General features: G+C 49.1%; 1 long non-coding RNA gene across 1 annotated transcript; it reads right to left on the bottom strand.

Annotated features, from left to right (window-relative positions):
• Positions 1 to 5,676: 5,676 nt before the first annotated feature.
• LOC133232950 (uncharacterized) lies at positions 5,677 to 17,639 on the bottom strand. The gene is made up of 3 exons (XR_009731518.1): positions 17,196 to 17,639; positions 11,343 to 11,399; positions 5,677 to 11,131 (listed from the first exon to the last, which is right to left on the bottom strand). It is a non-coding gene; the product is annotated as an uncharacterized LOC133232950 (long non-coding RNA).
• Between the last annotated feature and the right edge of the window lie 3,061 nt (positions 17,640 to 20,700).

Below are 20,700 nucleotides of genomic sequence, written 5' to 3'. Positions count from 1 at the left end.
GGCGTGGGGTTCCTCCACATTACAGTCTTCGTGCAAGTTTCTTTCCTGTGTTTCAATTCTGCTCATCCCCTTGCTGCAACTTGAAAGTATCAGTTCTTTGGCACTCAGTCTTCTTCATGGTCCAACTCTTCAGAGTCCCTTGGGCTGCAAGGAGATCAAACCAGTCAATCCTAAAGGAAATCAACCCTGAATACTCACTGGAAGGACTGATGTTGAAATTCCAATACTGTGACCACCTGATGTGAAGAACTGATTCATTGGAAAAGACCCTGATGCTGGGAAAGATTGAGGGCAGGAGGAGAAGGGGGTGACAGAGGATGAAATGGTTGGATGGCATCACTGACTCAACGGACATGAGTTTGAGCAAACTCTGGGAGATGGTGGAAGACAGGGCAGCCTGGTGTGCTGCAGTCCATGGGGTCATAAATAGCTGGACACAACTCAGGGACTGAACAACAGCAACAACATCCCCTTAAAAGCACACACAAACGCACACTAGCCATTGGGATCCACTGAGTTGGTGAGAGTTCCTTTAAAACCTTTTGACCTATGCAAAATGGGACTGTTATAATTCCCCTTCGAATCAACCAGACTCCCTCCCCCGAGTCCCCAGACACACACCCAGAGCAACAGAGCATGTTGAGGATACTCAGGAAGCTGTTTGCATTTATTGCTGGAGTTCTAAGGAAACGATAGTGAAAGGGTGGCATCTGTGATATGGGATTCTGCTGTACAAACCGCACCCTGAAGACTTTCTGGATTCTTCTGTTAACAGCCACCCCACCCTTCCTCAGAGCTCACAGGCCAATAGGAGCAGATGGAGGAGAGAAGTCCTTCCCACGTTGCGCTTGTCGTTCAGTCACTCAGTCGTGTCTGACTTTGTGCAACCCCATGGACGGCTTCCCTGTCCTTCACTATCTCCCAGAGTTTGCTCAAACTCACGTCCATTGAGTCAATGATGCCATCCAACCATCTCATCCTCTATCATCCCCTTCTCCTTCTGCCCTCAATCTTTCCCAGCATCATGGTCATTTCCAATGAGTCGGCCCTTCACATCAGGTGGCCAAAGTATTGGAGCTTCAGCTTCAGCATCAGTCCTTCCAATGAGTATTCAGGGTTGTTTTCCTTTAGGACTGACTGGTTTGATCTCCTTACTGTCCAAGGGACTCTCAAGAGTCTTCTCTAGCACCACAGTTCAAAAGCATTGCTAAGAAGCAATGAAGCATATACATTATACTTCAATACATAATATTCCAAGTACCCACTCTGTCCCCAGATGATGCTAGATACCCAAAATGCAAAAACAAAGAAGCCGTGTTATCTTCATCCTAGAAATTCAGAGTCCATAAGGACAACAGATAAAAGGTATATTTTTTAATGACAATAAAAATCAACCTCCTTTTTTGGACTGTTAAGGCCTTCTATCATCTGACAGCCACCGATTTTTCTGAACACATCATATTGCTTTTGCCTCATTTACTCTACGCCAGCTACATTGGCCTTCTCGATGTTTCTTGAACATGCTAAGCATGTTTCTGCTTCAGAGACCTGGCATTTTCTGTTCCCTTTGTCTGGAAGGTTCTTCCTGCAGACGTGTCAATGGCTTGCTCCTGTATTTCTTTCTATTTGCTCTCCTGTGACCCTCCAGGGAGGCTCCTCTGGCCATTCTACCTGAAACAGTCCTGTGGCTTCTCCACCTACTCTCTTCCCTGCTTTAGTTTTCTTCAATGGCACGTATCATGTATGCCTTGAATAGTACAAATTCATTTATTATCCGTCTCCCTCACTAAAAGCAGATCTCAGGTTTCTTTCGTTCCCTGCTAAATGTTCCATGCCTAGCATATAATAAGCATGCAACAGATATTTATTGAATAAGTGAATAAATAAATGCTATCATAAAATCAGAATCTAGCATCATCTATCCAAACCACTCCCAGTCTACCATAGGGATATTCCACTTGAAGCATCACCCTTTCCTGGAAAGTTTCCTCTATGCAGTTTTAAGCATCAAATCTTATTTCCTGGATGACATTTATTGCAAGAATTGGAGATGCCTTTCCCTGGAAAAGAGAAGTTTACAGCGACATACAATGAAATCTCAGACAACTGTTCCAAATCATGTAAACATACAATATGGTGATTTTCTGAAATATTGGCTGCAGAGTTTCAGAAAACTCTTATGCGAGTGCTTTAGCAATAAAGCAAAAGAGAAAATAAAAAGTCAAGATGATGCGGTGGAAGTGGGAGCAGGAACCAGAGCTTCATAGACAGGACCCGGCTGTCTTTATTTTTTTATGTTTAATCTGCATGGTGGGCTTCCTTGGTGGTTCAGATGGTAAAGAATCTGCCTGCAATGCGGGAGATCTGGGTTTGATCCCTGATTCGGGAAGATCCCCTGGAGGAGGAAATGGCAGCCCACTCTAGTATTCTTGCCTGGAGAATCCCATGAACAGAGGGACGTGGTGGGCTACAGTCCATGGGGCCACAAGGAGTCAGACACGACTGAGCGACTAACACACTATCTGTATACCAACTGCTGAGCCCAGAGACCAGAAGAGGGGAAGTTTGCCGAGATGTCACCATCTGTCACCAGGTTACCCCTCCCCCAGCCCTCCCCCACTTATTTGCTTGAGATAACAGCGGTCATTCAGAAGCCAGGAGGTACCACAGCCAAGGCGTCCCAAAGCAGGAAGTGATACGGGTTAGAGGCAAGCCAGGAGAGCAAAAGGGAACTAATCTGGACCAAGAAGAGACTTAACCAAATGCGAACACTCAATGCAAAACTATTTGCATGCTGCCACTGCACGTGGCGAGCACATAACTCAAAGGCAAAGCTGTTCGCGGGACCAGCCTCGAACCAAAAGCCAGAGTTCCCTGCGTGAGGTTCAAAGGCGGCGGTGAGTATAGATCCACGTGGTTCTGGTTTCTGCGCTCGAGGTTTCTCTCCTGGAAGGGTCTCCTTTCCACGGTGACAGCCAGCAATGCTGTTTTGCTCGGGTCTCTGTGCCTGGCCACAGATGGGCCAGATTTGAGGCTGGGCAGTACTGGCCTTCCCTGTGGACCTTCAGCGAGTGTCTCAGCCCGAGGAGCTGGGTTGGCAGAGAAGGGCGGTGAGTTCTGATCTGCTCGCCTCGGGAGGAGACAACCCCGTGGGCACCTCCGCTTCAGTTTCCAGCCTCTGGAGCCCTGGGACAGTGCGTTTCTCTTATTTAAACCGGGGTCCCCAACCTCTGGGATCATTGCCTGACGGTCTTGGGTGGAGCCGATGCCATTATAACAGAAACAAAGCGCCCAATGAATGTAAGGAGCTTGAATCATCCCCTTTCCCCAGGTCCATGGAAAAATGGCCTTCCATGAAACAAGTCCCTAGTGCCAAAAAGGTTTGGGGACCACTGCTTTAAGCCCCCAGTGGGTGGTTTGTGGTGATAGCCCCAGGGAGCTAACACCAACATCAGTAGCTTTTACTCCGTGACAGGTCTCTGGGAATTGATAGGTTTCTTTGGGCCCGAGCCCTCCCTGACGCCCCGTGGAGGATGTTCATGGAATAACCACTGTGTGGTTTTGAAGGATACTGGGTTCGGCTCATATTCTGCATCCAGGCCTGTGGACACACCCTCCCCCAACCTGGATTTTCACTGCTCACCTTGTCTTAGGTAACATACAAAGGCTCTACATGGATCATCTCATTTTATCCTCACAGGGATGATGGATGGTCCTGTCCGCCCACCCCATTTAATATAAGAGGAAAGAAGGGTTTCCATTGCTATATGACACTTGTGATAGACGGCTGAGAAAATATGGAATTATATTTAATGTGGCAGCTCCTTCACCACTCCCAGGACCCCCATCCCCATCACCCGCCGGGAACACAGCAGCCAAACCAACAGAGCTTATATGAGCTGATGGACTTACTTGGACATAAGATATGTGGTATTCATTTCGTTACTTTCTTTCATTCAGACAGTTCAATATCATATCTGATCTCGGTATTTTATTATGACTTCATATCAACGTCCTTGATCTTGACTTTCATCTCAAGGGCGAGAATCTTCTCTGGTCTCTTTTAATGACTTTTTATTTTCAAATAATTTTCAATTTACAGAAACGTTGTGACATTGGTATCACGAGTTCCCATACACCCCACTCCAGTTTCCCCTCTTGGGAGCTTCTTACACCCCCATGAACACTTGCCACAATTTATGAACCAGCACCAAGACCTTGCTATTAAATGGGACTGTAGCCCAGACACGACTGGGTGACTTCACTTTCACTTTTCACTTTCATGCATTGGAGAAGGAAATGGCACCCCACTCCAGTGTTCTTGCCTGGAAAATCCCAGGGACGGGGGAGCCTGGTAGGCTGCAGTTCATGAGGTCGCTAAGAGTCGGACACGACTGAGCGACTTCACTTTCAAATTTCACTTTCATGCATTGGAGAAGGAAATGGCAACCCACTCCAGTGTTCTTGCCTGGAGAGCCCCAGGGATGGCAGAGCCTGGTGGGCTGCCGTCTATGGGGTTGCACAGAGTCGGACACGACTGTAGCGACGCAGCAGCAGCAGCAGCAGTAGCAGTCTGAGACACAGAGGCTTGGGCATCAGGCGTGCACGTTGGACTGGGGCACTTCCTTCCAAGCCGGCTCAGCTGACAGACGAGGAAATCTGTACCCATGTGCTAGTCCCCGATACACACACGTGCACACATTTATAAATGCTCCTGTATGTAGCCATTCACATCCAGATTAAGCTGAACATGAGTTCCCACTATTTCCAGCTCGAATCCACTACCCCATGGATGATTCTATTGCTTATCTGTAAACGTCCTTCCAACAGTGAGAACCCAGTCACCCCCCACCACCCCCTCATCCATGTACTCAACTGCTCATTTCCAGTGGCCGAGTCCTGAAGCATCAGGACCGCTAACCCATCCCCCCACGGGAAACGGAGTACAATTATGTCTACTTTCCCACTGCGTTTAGTCTCAGAGACTCGTTTCCAAAGTTACTCGGGGGCACACCTTTTCCTCCCGGGCCCTCCAGGACGTCGTTTCCTATGTTTGTAATCCAGTTAGATTCTTCGGCCACATCCTGCATTCCATCCTGGGATTCCCCCAGTTTCCTAAATAGCTTTTAAAAAAGTGCCTACGTGAAGGTTTGCCTTTGTGCTGTAAAGTTCTATGCTTTTGGCACATGTCTACACCACTACAGTATCAGACACAACCCTTTCCTCGCCCTCAGACGTTCCCTGGGCTTCACACGTTCAACTCTCCTCTCTTTCTGAGAAGAACCTCTGATTCTTCTGTGCCACCCATATTTTTGCCTTTTCCAGGATATCATAAAATGAGATCATGCAGTTTTCATTTTCCAGAATAATCCCTTTTGCTCAGCAAACTTCATTTAAGATTCATCTGCATCTTCGTGTAGCTCACTAGTTCATTCCCTTTTTCTCATGGGATAGTATTCCACTCTATACTAGAAGGCAATGGCACCCCACTGGAGAAGGCAATGGCACCCCACTCCAGTACTCCTGCCTGGAAAATCTCATGGATGGAGGAGCCTAGTAGGCTGCAGTCCATGGGGTCGCTAAGAGTCAGATACGACTGAGCGAGTTCACTTTCACTTTTCACTTTCATGCATTGGAGAAGGAAATGGCAACCCACTCTAGTGTTCTTGCCTGGAGAATCCCAGGGATGGGGGAGCCTAGTGGGCTGTCGTCTATGGGGTCGCACAGAGTCAGACACGACTGAAGCGACTTAGCAGTATTCCACTCTGGGGCTTCTCAGGTGGCTCAGTGCTAAAGCACCTGCCTGCCAATGCAGGAAACTCGGGACTAATCCCTGGGTCAGGAAGATCCCCGAGAGAAGGAAATGGCAACCCGCTCCAGTACTCTTGCCTGGGAAATGCCATGGACAGAGGAGCCTTGTGGGCTGCAGCCCACGGGGTCACAAAGGATTGAGCATATGCACACCCATGCAATTTCCCATCGTCTATAGCATCAAATTTTCCTGATCCATTCGCCTCTGAAGGCCATCAAAGTTGCTTTCAGTTTGAGGGGATCATGACTAAAGCTACCATTAACATTCATGTGCAGGGCGGAAGTTTTCACATCAGTTTGGTCAATATCCAGGCATGTGACCGCTGGGTTACAGGGAAAGATGGGGGCTTCCCAGCTGGTGCTAGTGCTAAAGAACCCACCTGCTAATGCAGGCAGATGTAAGAGACCTGGGTTCGATCCCTGGGTCAGAAAGATCTCCTGGAGGAGGGCACGGCAACCCACTGCAGTATTCCTGCCTGGTTAATCGCATGGACAGAGGCGTCTGGCCGGCTACAATCCATAGTCACATAGAATCAGTCAGGACTGAAGCAACTTAGCAGGCATGCAGGGTCAGACTACGTTTAGCTTTATGAGCATTACTCTGACATTTTTTCTTTGTTGTGTTTTTAGCAGTGCTCAGTACTAAGATGGCTGCAGACAAACATCTGATAAATAACTGCACCGTCTTAAGGGTCAGGCTTCACTGCGAATGAAGGAAGAGACGTGCCCAGCACCTCTCCCTTGACTGCCGGAAAACAGCAGTCGGAACACCTCCACACTGAGCCTGACCCCGGGGTCATAGACTGTGCCTTTTCTCTGCACCTAAATTCCTTTCAACTCAGCCATGCCTTGTGGTTTCTGAGATAATACATGTCAGAGGAATAATAATTACTATTAACTGTCCCTTACTGGTTAATTGTGTGGCTCAACTGAAAACCTCCATCTGGTGATTTAATTGCATTCTCACTCACAGGCAGCCATTTCCCTGAATCCAAATAATCCTGCTGCCACATCCCAGAACAGAGAGAAGCCCATTTTTCCAGAAAAAAAAAATACTATTAAAGAGCCTAGGTTTATTTAGAGACTCTCAGCCTGAGAGTCCCCCTGGTCTGCAAGGAGATCATATCAGGAGATCAAGCCTCCGCTCAGTCTCAGAGGTTAGCAAGGGACACACCTGAGTCCCCTTCGGTTTCATCACCTGCAGGAAAAGCTGGGGGACGGCATCCTCTGTCCTCCTGTGACTGGAGGGGATTCAGTCCCTGCTGGAGCGGTCTTGCTGTTGTTCAGTCACTCAGCTGGGTCCGACTCTTGGCGGCCCCGAGGACTGCAGCTCTCCAGGCTTCCCTGTCCTACAGTCTCTCCCAGAGTTTGCTCAAGCTCAAAGCCATTGAGTGGTTGATGCTATCTAACCATCTCATCCTCTGCCACCTCCTTCTCCTTTGCCTTCAATCTTTCCCAACATCAGAGTCTTTTCCAATGAGTCAGCTCTTCCCATCAGGTGGCCCAAATATCAGAGCTTCAGCTTTAGCATCAGTCCTTCCTATGATGAACATTCAGAGTTGATTTCCTTTAGCACTGACTGCTTTCATCAAACCTTCTGGATCTTCCATAATAGCAAATCTAGTCTTTCTTGTTCAAGACAGCATAGACCCCTCCGTTCAGAGGTGATAAGGGCAAAATCAAGCCCATCATGGGAGTGACAGTATTTGAATTGTTATCTCAAAAGGAAATGAACAGAGCAACATTTGATCTCGTCCGCCAGCTCTGGACACACACGCCCAGGACTTCACAGGGGCCAGCACCCCAGAGAGACAGAGGGCAGAAAATGGAAAGGTGGGCAGGATGAAAGAGCATGGTTTTTACAGCAACGCTTGTCAGAGCAATCCTTTGTGTTTGACCATTCAGGATCAAGACCATCAAGCACCTAGAAGATGAGACTGCTGAAATTCTCAACTGAAAAGCTGAGGGACAGGAGAACTAGAGTGGATGCCTTTGCTTCGTCCTCACAAACAAAAAGCTCCAGCCACCTTGTCTTCCTAACCCTGGAGATTGCTCACCTGAACAACTCCTTGTATTCTTTAAGAGGGGCACATCCCCAATACAGAGTTTGGAACTCAGATCTAAAAATGCGGGAAGGTATGAGACTGATGCAGAAGGGGAGGTGGGGGGACAGAAGGCTTTGTCTGCTTTTCCTTCACTTTTAAATATTATTGGATGATTTCCTTGAATTTCTAATAAGCAGGTTGGAGTTTAAATTACAAGATCTCTAACAGAGTCAGAATCCAAATGGCTCGGGAGCCAGCGGACAACAATGGCTGTGGCCCACGGGTTTCAGGTTTGCTCTTTGCAGAGACAAAGCTCCCATTGACCGAGCGGCGGAGAGGCGATCTGGGCAAGGAGAGCGAGAGTGCGGAGAGGATTTCCATTACCCCGGTCATCATCCCCAAGGCCAGGGGAGGACGCTGGGGGAAGAAAGCCTAGCCTTACCTGGCCAACATGTTGCTGAGAAGGACAATTTGGAGAGAGGCATGCAGTTGATATCTGTGGTTCCTCCCGAGCAGGGTGGAGACAGAAGACCAAAATGAGGGGAAAAGGAAACAAGCCCATCTATGCAAGCTCAGGCATTCAGCAAGAATTAAAAAGCACAAACATCAGAGTAGAGAATGGGTTCTTGACAGCAAACTATGCCTGATTCGTTCTAGAGAAAATAGGTCTTACTGACGGATTCCAGGAGCTGAGGTCCACCCTGCCTTCATTTTGCTCAGGAAGAATTTGCAAAACCCTTTAAGCCATAAAAATTCATTGACTCTGTTCTCTTAGAGGCGGTGTAGCAGAGTGGGTATGAAACCAGGATTTTAGGGTGAGGGTTTCAATCCTACTGGGAAAATTAATAGTAAATTACATTTAAGCCCCGTGGTTCTCACAGAGCTTTTGTGAACATCTAAATGCAAACATCTGCCAACATCAGCAGTGTTTTCAGCACTTATAAACACCCAACAACTTGTAGCCATTTTCCTTTTTAAATTTTAAAAAAATTTTTAATGGGAATATAATTACTTTACAATATCGTGTTAGTTTCTGCCATATACCAACACAAATCAGCCACAGACACACACACGTCCTGTCCCCCTTGAACCTCCTTCCCACCTTCCTCCCCATCCCACCCCTCTAGTTTATCACAGAGCACAGGGTTTGAGCTCCCCGCATCATACAGCAAATCCCCACTGGCTATTTATTTTACGTTTGGTGATGTATATTTTTCCATGCTCCTCTCTCCATTAGCGCCACCCTCTCCTTCCCCCACCGAGTCCACTGAGTCTGTTCTCTGTGTCCCTGTCTCCCTCACTGCCCTGCTCTCCTTGCACCCTGAGGAAAGGGGCTCCGAGCGGCCTCTGACCACTCTTAGGATCATTCTCCATCTGAAGACCTTCAACCGAGTGCTTTCCTGCTGAAGTTTCAACATTTCTCATTTCTTCCCTAGAACAGCTGGTCCCAATCTACTAAATAACCCCTTTGCACACTTGAAGACCATTATTAAGATTCCCCTTGGCCATAAACATATGAAGAAGTGTTTAACATATGAAAAAAATGTTTAACCTCACCAGTAATCAAAGGGATCCAAATCAAAACAACAAAATGCAATTTTTGCCTATCAATTTGGTAACTCTTTTTAATGATAGTACTCAATGCTGGTGAGAGGAGGGTAAGGGGGCAATTTCGTACTTTGCTGGTGGGAGCATAAATTGGTACAATCTTTCTGGAAAGCAATTTGGCAATATGTTATCAAGACCCTGAAAATTGTCCTTACCCTTTAACCCAGCAATTCCACTTCTGGGAATCTATCTCAAGGAAATCATCAAGACCCAGACAAAGCTTTCTGCTCAGTGGAATTTGCTCCAGGGCACAATATTTTGATTTATGAACAACTAGAAACTGCCTAGAAGTTAGTTCATTGGTGCTGAGACACCTACTAAAAAGCTAAGCAAGGTCATGTTCATGAGAACCATTCAAGGACAAGCAAGGTGGTCACCATAAAACAGGAAACGCAAGCACATACAACCGGAGAGAAAACCTAAAAACAGTGGGCTTTTAATGACAAAATTACATATATTTTTATATGTAAATAGAAAAAGACCAGATGCAAACGCAGCAAAATATTAACAGTTCTTATTAGAAGGTGATAGAATTATGGGTGCCTTTTATTTTCTTCTTTATAATTTTACAATCAAAAAAAGTTGGGTAAGAACTCTCATGGCCTCATACTTGTTTGCTAAGGAGTTCAGTTCAGCGTGGTCCCAGCCTGCCGTGGCATATTGTCTGGAATCCAAACAATAAACTGTCAAGGGCTGCAGAGTTCTCCTTAAAAGGGCCAGATAGTGAACACATACACTTCACGGGCCGTACAGTCTCTGCTGGCACACACTCACCTCTGCTCTTGCACAGCAGAAGCAGCCATAGACCATAGGACAATGAGTGAGCACGCCTGTGTTCCAGTAAATCTTTATTTATAAATTAGGCCGGGCGTCCATTTTAGCCCTTGGCCTTACTGTGATGATGCTCAGACGAGATGGCCTAATTTTCTACCAGACTCCAAAAATCTATAGTTTCAAGCAAACGTGGCTGGGGAGACTTCTAGAAGGGTGTACACGTGCTAAGTCTCTTCAGTCTTGTCCAACCTGATGGACTGTAGCCTGCCAGGCTTTTTTGTCCACGGGATTTCCCAGGCCAAAATACTGGACTGGGCTGCCATTTCCTCCTCCGGGAGATCTTCCTGATCCAGGGATCAAACCCGCGTCTCCTGCAGGTCCTGCACTGCAGGTGGATTCCTTACAGCTGAGCCACCTGGAGGACCAGGGAAAGCGTTTCTGCATCCCCATCCCACATTAGCCGATCAAGTGGTCCTGAAACTTTTATTCAGAAGCATTCAGCTAGGGGTCACACTTCAGGGGCCTGTTTATCCACTGCGGACGGGCGACCCCTCTTCTGCATCACTTGGTCCCCTCCCATGCTGGTCTTTCTGCACCATTCACTTTAGCCCTTCATGCAGAGGGCAGGAGGAGAAGGGGGCAACAGAGCATGAGATGGTTGGATGGCATCACCGACCCAACGGACTTGAGTCTGACCAAACTCCGGGAGATAGTGAAGGACAGGGAAGTCTGGTTTGCCGCAGTCCATGGGGCTGACTAAGCAACTGAACGACAAGCAGAGGTTAGGGAGGGGTGTAAAGAAAGTGAGAAGTCCTAGCGATGGCAGGAAATGGACTGGGACTTGACGGAGCTGGAAACGAGTTTGAGATGCCATTCCTCTCCCCTCCTTGTGGCTGCAAGGACGAGAGAGACAGAAGATTCACTGAGTTTGCTGTGTCCCAGACAATGCTCAATGGGTGGCAAAGAGATGCTGTTTAATGGGCTCAATTTTACAGAGAGGCCAATCTGACCCTGAGCTGGGCACCCGTACGTAAATGCAGAATGGTAATAGGAAGCTTTGAAGAGTCCCCTCCTCTCTTGGGATTGGAGCCCTCCATCACTCACCTGTATGCACACAGTCCTCACGAGGTGCAGTCAGCGTTCCTCCCCACTCCCAGTGCTCTGAAAAGAAAGGGTGGGGGTGGGAGCCATAATCGTATCCCTCAACAGAGGTGTAAAGTCAGAACAAGGGGCCACATGGGAACACCTGGCACAGCACAGGTGCTCAGAACACCTCATTCCCTCTTCACTCTTTAGACGAGAAACGGTGCTACCAGCTCTGGGGACGCAGGGAAGGATATGGTTTCCTGGCCCGCCCCCCACCAGGTACCCAGTCTTCAGGTTATGGACACAGATGACTGCAGCCTTGGGCATCTGTGAATGATCATGCGACATGCTGTTGGAACAGAGAAGAGGGGGAAATTCTTTCTAACCACTAGGGTTAGTGAGGGCTTCCGGGAGGATGTGACATTTGAGCCTTATGGACAGGATGGTGGTGCAGGAGAGGCGTCTGGGAGGGAGAACCGTTAGAGCTCAGGGGACAGACAGGAGGGGACAGAACTCCTCAGGAAACGATGAAGCGTTCCCGACGGCTCAACACTCAGGCGCCTAAGAACCCAGAGCAAAGTCAAGACTAAAATACCAAGGAGGCTGGCTCATGGTGATCCGAGATCCACTGCGATGAGAAGGGTACCTGTGATTATCATCAGCGGCCCTGAGATTCTGAAACCGGGAAGTGACATCCTCAGAAAGTCATCTTCACAGCGTGACCCTGCGTCTCAGTCTGCCTGGGACAGTCCTGTCCTGCAATTATTCCTAGAGCGCCTTTTCATGCCCTAGAGTGTTTCCGTTTGGACGCTAAATTACATGGCCACCCCACGTTTCTATCATCTTGCTGTCAGTGGGAGACAGAAAGTGGAACAAAAACAGGCTAGACCCAGACAGACCAGTTCAAAAGCCACCACTCCAAGTATCTGAGTAGTTAATAAGAATTTCCGAAGACAGAGAGCTTGTGGGAATGGATAGAAAGAAACGGATCAAAGACTCACTTTGAAGGCAGAGTCAGTAAGACATGGTTTGATGGAGCAGAGAAGGAACGAGAAATAAGGAGAATTCGGTATTCTCCAAGGATATCCCTAGGCATGGGGTCTCTGGATCATACGGTAGCTCTATTTTAGCTTTCTAAGAAGCTCTGTGCTGATGGCCATACTGGCAGTTGCAATTTACAGTCCCATCAGCAGTGCATGAAGGCCCCGTTTTCCCCACACTCTCTGCAGCATTGATTGATTGTAGAGTTTTTGATGATGGCCGTTCTGACTGGTGTGAGGTGACACCCCAGTGTTCAATGCAGGGTCATCTACAACAGCCAGAACGTGGAAGCAACCTAAGTGTTCGTAGACAGATGAATGGATGAAGAAGGTGTGCTGCATATATACACAATGGAGTACTACTCAGCCCTACAGAGGATGGGAATTGGGTCATCTGTAGAGATGTGGATGGATCTAGAGTCTATCATACAGAGTGAAGTAAGTCAAAAGAGAAAAACAAATATCATATATTAACGCATATATGTGGAATCCAGGAAAATGATAAAGATGAGCCTAGTTCCAGGGCAGGACTAGAGATGCAGACGTAGAGAACTGATGGAGGGGGGAAGAGGAGAGTGGGATCAACTGGGGGATTAGGACTGACATAGATACACTGTCACGTGTAAATAAACAGCTAGTGGGAAGCTGCTGTTTAGCAGGGGGAGCTCAGCTCGGTGCTCTGAGATGACCTAGGGGGTGGGATGGGAGGGTGTGAGGGAGCTCCTAGAGGGAGGGGGTATATGTGTACATATGGCTGATTCACTTTGTTATACAGCAGAAGCTAGCAACATCGTGAAGTAATTATACTCCAATGAAAAGAAAATACATGTAAATAAAGAAGCAATATTTTTTTTTAAAAAGGCGTACAGAATGACTGATATCTGAGTACTAGATATGCTAAATGGGTGGGGTAAAGGAAGAACAGGGGCCGAATGTGAGAATCTGGGGCTGAGGAGAGGTCAGAGGTGGAGACGGGGACTTGGCAGACTCCGGGGAAAATCCTGGCTGCGGAGGACATGTGTGAGACCACCCAGGGGGAGGGCAGAGCTGACGTCCCTGAGGGCACACGAGGCCCTGCGGCCTAAAGATGGTGACTCAGGAGCAAAAGATGTGAACTGGGGCAGGAGCAGACTCAGGAATGCCCAGGAAGAAGGGAGTGGAGGATGAACCTTTGGACCAATAGCACCAGACGCTTCCGAAGGACTGAGTTGCATGGAGGAGGGCAATTAGGAAGACTTCTGAAGGCTCCACTTCAGCAGAGCACTGGGGGCAGAAGACAAATTACAGTGGTCTGGGAGGGAGGGGCGAGTCAGAAAGCGGGGTCAGGAGGCGTCGATGAGTCTTGGGACAGTTCCGTCCATGAAAAGACTGTGGTTTGAGGGCAGAGTCCAGAGAAGGAAGCACGTGGGGGAGTTAAGTGGAACCTGAACGTGTGTGAATACCAAGAAGAAGATGCTGGAGAGAAAGGAGTTGGGAGAGTCCAGGGGTAATCGTTTGGAATAAGTCGGGAGCAGATGGCATGCACGTGAGTGGAGGGGCCAGCCATAGACCAGAGGCAGGACTGCCCACCTTTGCGGAGGCTGGAAGGAAGTGGGGCTGGACCACAGGAAGCTCTTGATGTGGGTGGATGATAAGAGGACAGAGGGAATGACCCTGATGGTGTTGGCGGTCGTGGTAGAAATAGTTGTGCTGGTTTCATTATTCCCAACTGTTAGTCATGATCATTACTCTTCTGTCAACACGGAAGTTCCCTGCCTTTGTTTACGTAACTCCAGCGACAACCCCATTTTACACGGGAGGTAACAGAGCCAGAAAGGGGTTCAGTAAATGGCCCACCATCCACCATAATAGTGGCAGAGTTCAGATTTAAACTCAAGTCCTCCCGGATGGCATTAGTGGTGAAGAACCCACCTGCCAATGCAGGAGATGCAAGAGATGTAGGTTCTGCCCTTCAGTCGGGAAGATCCCCTGCAGAAGGAAACGGCAACCCACTCCAGTATTCTTGCCTGGAGAATGCCGTGGATGGAGGAGCCTGGCGGGCTACAGTCCATAGGGTCACAAAGAATAGGACACGATGGAGTGTGCATGCACATACACACACACACACACACACACACACGCGCGTGATTCCTGATGGCGCAGCCAGGCTCCCAGGCCACTTGGAGTCAGTGTAGACCAGTGGCTTGGTCCTCGCAGCAGAGCGGGAGGTGAAGTCATCTTCTACGAATGATGGGGGGTGGACTTGGAGGCCTGAGCAGGGAGGAGAGTTGAAACAGCTGCTGTGAAGAATGCGTAGGGATGGGCCAGGGAAGAGAGAGGGCACAGCCGCCTCCCAGGGGTGCTGACAGCTTCCGGGAGATTCCATCCGGCTCTGACCGCCTGAATTCCCAAGCCCATTTCCTGCCAAGAACCACCCCCCACCTCGCACACTCCGCTCACTCCTCTTGTTGTTCTGGTCCTCCAGTCCCTGCCTCAAGAGCGATGAGTCACACGGCTCGAGGAGAAAGGGGCGAGGACACTTCCCACTGCTGGAAGACTGGGGGTGATGGCCATGGAATGGCGCTGGGAAGGGAGCTCTCAGAGGTTTCGTGTTAACAGAAACTCCCAATCTGAAAGGTCTAAGGAAGCAGTGCATACAGTGGGCAATAATGGTTGCACATGGAAGGTTTGGGTGGCGTGGTCCGGTTGCTTAGATCCAGCCCGTGGAGCTGAGTCACAGACCAACTGGCCCAACCACCCTCCTGTTGGGCCACCAGCTTCTATCCCATTTGTTGGCGCATTCAGCCCATACCACGTCTCTCTACCAGAGACCTACTACTTTTATTTAGCAATCAGGTTTTTGTTGTTTTGTTTTGTTTTTGAGGGGGGAGAGTTCCTGGTGGCTCAGATGGTAAAGAATCTGCCTGCCAATGCAGGAGATGCAAGTTCGATCCCTGGGTCAGAAAAACCCCCAGAGAAGGGAAGAGCTACCCACTCCAGTACTCTTGCCTGGAAAATCTCATGGACAGAGAAGTCTGACGGGCTACAGTCCACTGGGTCACAGAGTCAGACACCACTGAGCAACTAACACACAACAAGGCAAGCTCCTTCACTGGAGCCCAGAACCTAAATCTTGGCCTTTGATTCACCGATCTGACCGCTTTGAAAATAGCAGCAGACTGAAACTCACTGGCCTCCCTATTTGGGGGATGGCCATCGAATTATTAACCAAAAGTGTTGGCCTCAGGGACGCGCCTGAGGACACGGGCTTACTCCTTGCTGGATGTGACCCACAAGCTCCAACAGAGCTATTAAGCCATTGGTTGAATTAATAAAATCCATACGGGACCAGAGTCTAGAAGAAGCTGGGCTCCGTTCAAATTTCCATAAAAGCTGCCCGCAAAACCAGAGAGTTGGCGTCCCGTTTTAGGAGCGCACTGGCCTCCTGCCTCTGAATGTCATTTTCAACACATCGGGACTCGGGATAGCAGAGCTGTGGACCGCGAGACTCCAGGGGCTGTAATGAGAACCTTCTCAAGGCTCTCTCTTCCGCAGGGCCAGAAACTCGCCTAGCAAGAGTCATGGCATTTGATGCTTAAACACAGAGAAAAAGCACAGGGAAAATGACCGTTTTCCTTTTCTGTTGGTTTTTAGCTTCATTTTCATGGGAGTATAGTTGCTTTACAATGTTGCGTTAGTTTCTGCTGTACAGCAAATTGGATCAGTCACACATAGACATATAGCCCCTCCCTTTTTCTATATTTTTTAATTGGAGTATGATTGTTTTACAATGTCGTGTTAGTTTCTGCTGTACAACAAAGTAAATGGGGCACAAAAGCATATATCCCCTGCCTCTTGGCCCTCCCACCTATCCCAGCCCCGTGTCTTATGTTCAGGCCAAAAATGAATCATTTGAGGGGCTGCAAACCAGGGAGGGGCTTCCCAGGTGGCTCAGTGGTAAAGGACCTGCCTGCCAATGCAGGAGACTCAGGTTCAATCCCTGGGTCGGGAAGATCCCCTGGAGGAGGGCATGGCAGCCCACTCCAGTATTCTTGCCTGGAGAATCCCCTGGACGGAGGAGCCTGCTGGGCACGGTCCATGGAGTCACAAAAGATTTGGGTACGACTGAGCGACTGAAGGACAACAATAAGCCACCGATGCTCTAATTCCTACGTGAGTGGGACCAGTTGTGAGGCTGGGGGTGAGGGAGCGAGAGGGGCAATGCAGTTCTTTCTGGAGAGTTCTGCTGAGTTTGCGAGCATTCAGAATCCGTGGGCGAATGTTTGAGAAGCAGTGGCGTGAGATACAGGCTCCCGGCTTCTGAAGAGGTGTGTCCCATTCTCCAGCCCAAGTTAACATCAAGCCCGAGCCTCCCCGCAACCCCTGATTTAAAGTGGTTTCTCCTCCCACAGGCAACAGAGTCTCCTGAAAACCCTGGACACGGCCAGCTCTCCAACAGATTACCATCTTTCCCTTAAGTCGCCCTGAAAAGAAGCCCAGGGGCAACAAATCCCTCCCTCTCCCGACCGTTCCAACATTTCTCTAATTAATGCAGGAGAAAATTAATTACAGAGGGATTTTCAAGACCTTGGCATCTAATGACCAGCCGGGCCTCCCCGCCTCCCCGCTGGCTCCCTGCAGCTCCTCATTGGTCCTGCCTCCCTCCCGCCGCCTCGCCCCCTCCCCACCCTTCCCAGAACCCCCGAACAATACTGCAGGCTAATTAGGCAGGGAAAGAGTTTCTTGGCAAAGAGCGCTGAGTGCTAGGTCAGTACCTTGAACAACCCAGAAGAGAAACAAAACAGCATTAAAAGAAAAAAAAAAGAAAGAAAGAAAGAAAAAAGAAAAAAACCTGCTAATCCCAAAGCGCATTTCCGCCAAATATTCTCCTTTTCAAGTGCTTTCTTCCTGGTAAACAAAGTTCTGTCGCTGGCTCCGGAGATTTTAGGACACGGTTGCTTAGTAATATCAGAGAAAACACAGCGTCCCCACCTCAGCTGCATCTTGTTTCTCTTCTCTCTTGCTCACTTCACCGAGAGGCCCTGACATTCCCACATTGCGAGGGACGGCCTGTTTGTAAAGAAGAGCTGGGTTTTCTTTATTTCTTTTTCTTTTTTTTGTGGGGGGGGGGGGTCTAAATGCTTTCCCAAGCCAAGCTAGGAACAAAGATTATGTCCTCTAGGTCAGTCTGGCCCGGTAGGACTTTCTGCAACAAAGGGGTGGTTCTACATCTGTGCCATCCAACATGGTTTGCCATGGATCACGTGGAGACTTTGGGCACTTGAAATGGTGCTCGTGACATCGGGCAACTGGAAGTTAAATGTTGCTGCTGTTGTCATTCAGTCGCTCAGTCGTGTCCGACTCTGCAACCCTGTGGACTGCAGCCCGCCAGGCTTCCCTGTCCTTCACAATCTCCTGGAGTTTGCTCAAACTCATGTCCATTGAGTCGGTGATGCCATCCAACCATCTCATCCTCTGTCATCCCCTTCTCCTCCTGCCTTCAATTCTTCCAGTATCAGGGTCTTTTCCAGTGAGTCGGGTCTTTGCATCAGGTGGCCAAAATGTGGGAGCTTCATCTTCAGTATCAGTCCTTCCAGTGAATATCCTAAAGAGCCTCTTTGTGAAGGTGAAAGAGGAGAGTAGCAAGTTAAATGTCACCGGACATTATTCACCGCAGCTTGAAATGGCCCCATGTGGCTCAGGGCCTGGGGCACCACCGGTCCTGACATAGCCCCAGCAGACCCACTGGAGGGACAGCCGTGGTGTCTGGGTGGCTCCGTGTCATCAGTGACAAACAGGATGCTTTGGGGTCATGAATACACCTGCTTCCATTTGAATGGAGGCCCATCTTCTCTGTCTGTGGCCTTGGGCATCACGGAACTCTCCCGTAATGATGCACGCACACTGCGTGCACCTCAGGCCGTGTTTGGTCCCGGACCCCAAGTCCCTGGCACATGGGTGGGCCCCTTGGTGAGCCCTTCCACCAGGAGTCCAGAAGGCATGGCCTGCTCTGCGACTGCTCTACTTGGCTTGCATGGCTGCTCTTGGAACCCATGCTCTTCCCCGCCTCCACGTCCTTGCCCACATTTCCCCTCACCCTGCTCTCTCTGCTCCCCTGCGTCAGCTTCAGCCATAAGGCCCTACAGACTCAGCCTGGCCGTCCTCTGCACTGGAAGGTTTTCCCCTCTCCCCTCTTGCCCCTGCCTGTCCTCTCCCTCCGCCTCTCTGCAATATGGCAGCCACGAGCTGCAGGTGGCCGTTCATTGTCTTGGAACTTTGGCTAGTACAAATGAGCAATGGAATTTGTATTTTTAAATTTTAATTATCAACTAATTTTGTTGTTTAATTGCATGTAACTTTAATTGGTTGAAATGGAAAATGAATTGGCATTTCATTAATTGAAGCTGAAATGGTCACATATGGCATGCTCTCTCTCTCCTTTGCATTTGCACGTGCGCGCGCACACACACATCCTCCAGACATCCCGTAGCTGGTCTGAATGCCATTTGCAACTGTCTCTGTGAACGTCTGCTCCTCTGCACTTACCCAGGATCTTCTCTTCCAGTGATCTTTTTATAAATCTATCATCCCCACTGGAAAGTGAATCCCTAAGGACATAGTCTGGTTTTAGGCTTTTTTTCTTTTTTGATGTGGACCATTTTTAGTCTTTATTGAATTTGTTACAATAATGCTTCTGTTGTTTTTTTGTATTCTGGTTTTTTTAGCCAAGAGGCATGTGGGATCTTAGTTCCTCGACCAGGGTTCAAACTCATATCCCCTGCATTGGAAGGTGAAGTCTTAACCACTAGACTACCAGGGAAGTACCACAATCTGTGTTTGACTTTGTTTTGTTTGCTTGACAGTGGTGCCCCAACCATCTAGGATGGTGTCAGGCACACAATCCCGTCTCTGTAAGTATTTGTCAGGCAGGAAACAGCAATTATTTATCACAGTTTGCATACTGCATCAGGGGTCAGCAAACTACAGCCTTGAGGGCAATTTCAGCCTATTACCTGCATGAATTGACGCTTTTGAACTGTGGTGTTGGAGAAGACTCTTAAGAGTCCCTTGAACTGCAAGGAGATCCAACCAGTCCATCCTAAAGGAAATCAACCCTGAATATTCACTGAAGGACTGATGCTGAAGCTGAAGCTCCAATACTTTGGCCACCTAATGTGAAGAGCTGGAAAAGACCCTGATGCTGGGAAAGACTAAAGGCAGGAGGTGAAGGGGGCGACAGAGGATGAGTTGGTTGGATGGCATCACCAACTCAATGGACACGAATTTGAACAAACTCCAAGAGACAGCGGAGGACAGAGGGGCCTGGCGTGCTGCAGTCCGTGAGGCCGCAGGGTAGGACGTGACTTAGAGACTGAACAACAGCAAGCTAGGTAGGGTGCTGTTTTTGTTTAACCTTCAGTTAAATTTTAAATGGTCATAGAATGACCTACATAAGATCCTCCTTTTGCTCCTGACCCGCAAAACCGGGAGGTGTCACATTCGGGCCCTTTAAGAAAAAGTTTGCTGACCTCAGGTCTAGATCCCAACAAGAGCCGCTGATGCGGCTGAGTGTGTCCCTCAGAGAAAAGGAGAAAGGCTGCCAGGGAGAGGGGCTGAGGGAGGGCCCGAATCTCACACTTGGCGTCTCCAACAGAGCTGGGCCCAGGTTGCTGGGTCGATCGGCAGGAGCTGATCCCCAGGACACAGTCAGGCCTGGGCTTCCTCTGACCTCTCTGACTGACCCCACTGCCTGTGAAGACAAGTGGGAGTTGGAGCGGCAGAAAAAAAAGTCAAACTGAGGCTTCCTTGGCGGGTGTGCATGCGTGCTCACTCACTCAGTGATATCTGACTCTGCGACCCCATAGACTGTACCCCGCCAGGCTCCTCTGTCCATGCGATTCTCCAGGCAAGAATATACTGGAGTGGGTTGCCATTCCCTTCTCCAGGGGATCTTCCTGACCCAGGGATCGAACCCGGGTCTCCCACATTGCAGGCAGATTCTGTACCATCTGGATAACCAGCTGGCAGCAGTGATAAAAAACCCACCTGGCCTGGAGAATCCCATAGACAGAGGAGCCTGGTGGGCTACGGACCCAACTAAGCGACTGACACTTTCTTTACCATCTGAGCCCCCAGGGAGGGGCACTCACTGTGGACTTCCGGGAGAGCTCTGCCTCGCTCGCCCTAAAGCCACAGCAAATGGAAGAGGGGCTTTTCTGGCTTCCGTATTGTGGTTTGGCTTCAGTGAATAGCAGTTTCCACTTAAAGTCAAGCTCCCAGATGCGTTTTTCACAGCCATGGAAAGACCTTCCAGAATCTCGCACCTAACGGCTTAGAGGCAGTCATCCGGCAAGCAC

This window comes from Bos javanicus, chromosome 19 (assembly GCF_032452875.1).
Source record: "Bos javanicus breed banteng chromosome 19, ARS-OSU_banteng_1.0, whole genome shotgun sequence".
NCBI lineage: Eukaryota > Metazoa > Chordata > Mammalia > Artiodactyla > Bovidae > Bos > Bos javanicus.
The sequence above is the reverse complement of the archived record's forward strand: the minus strand, read 5'-3'. Positions and strand labels throughout refer to the sequence as shown.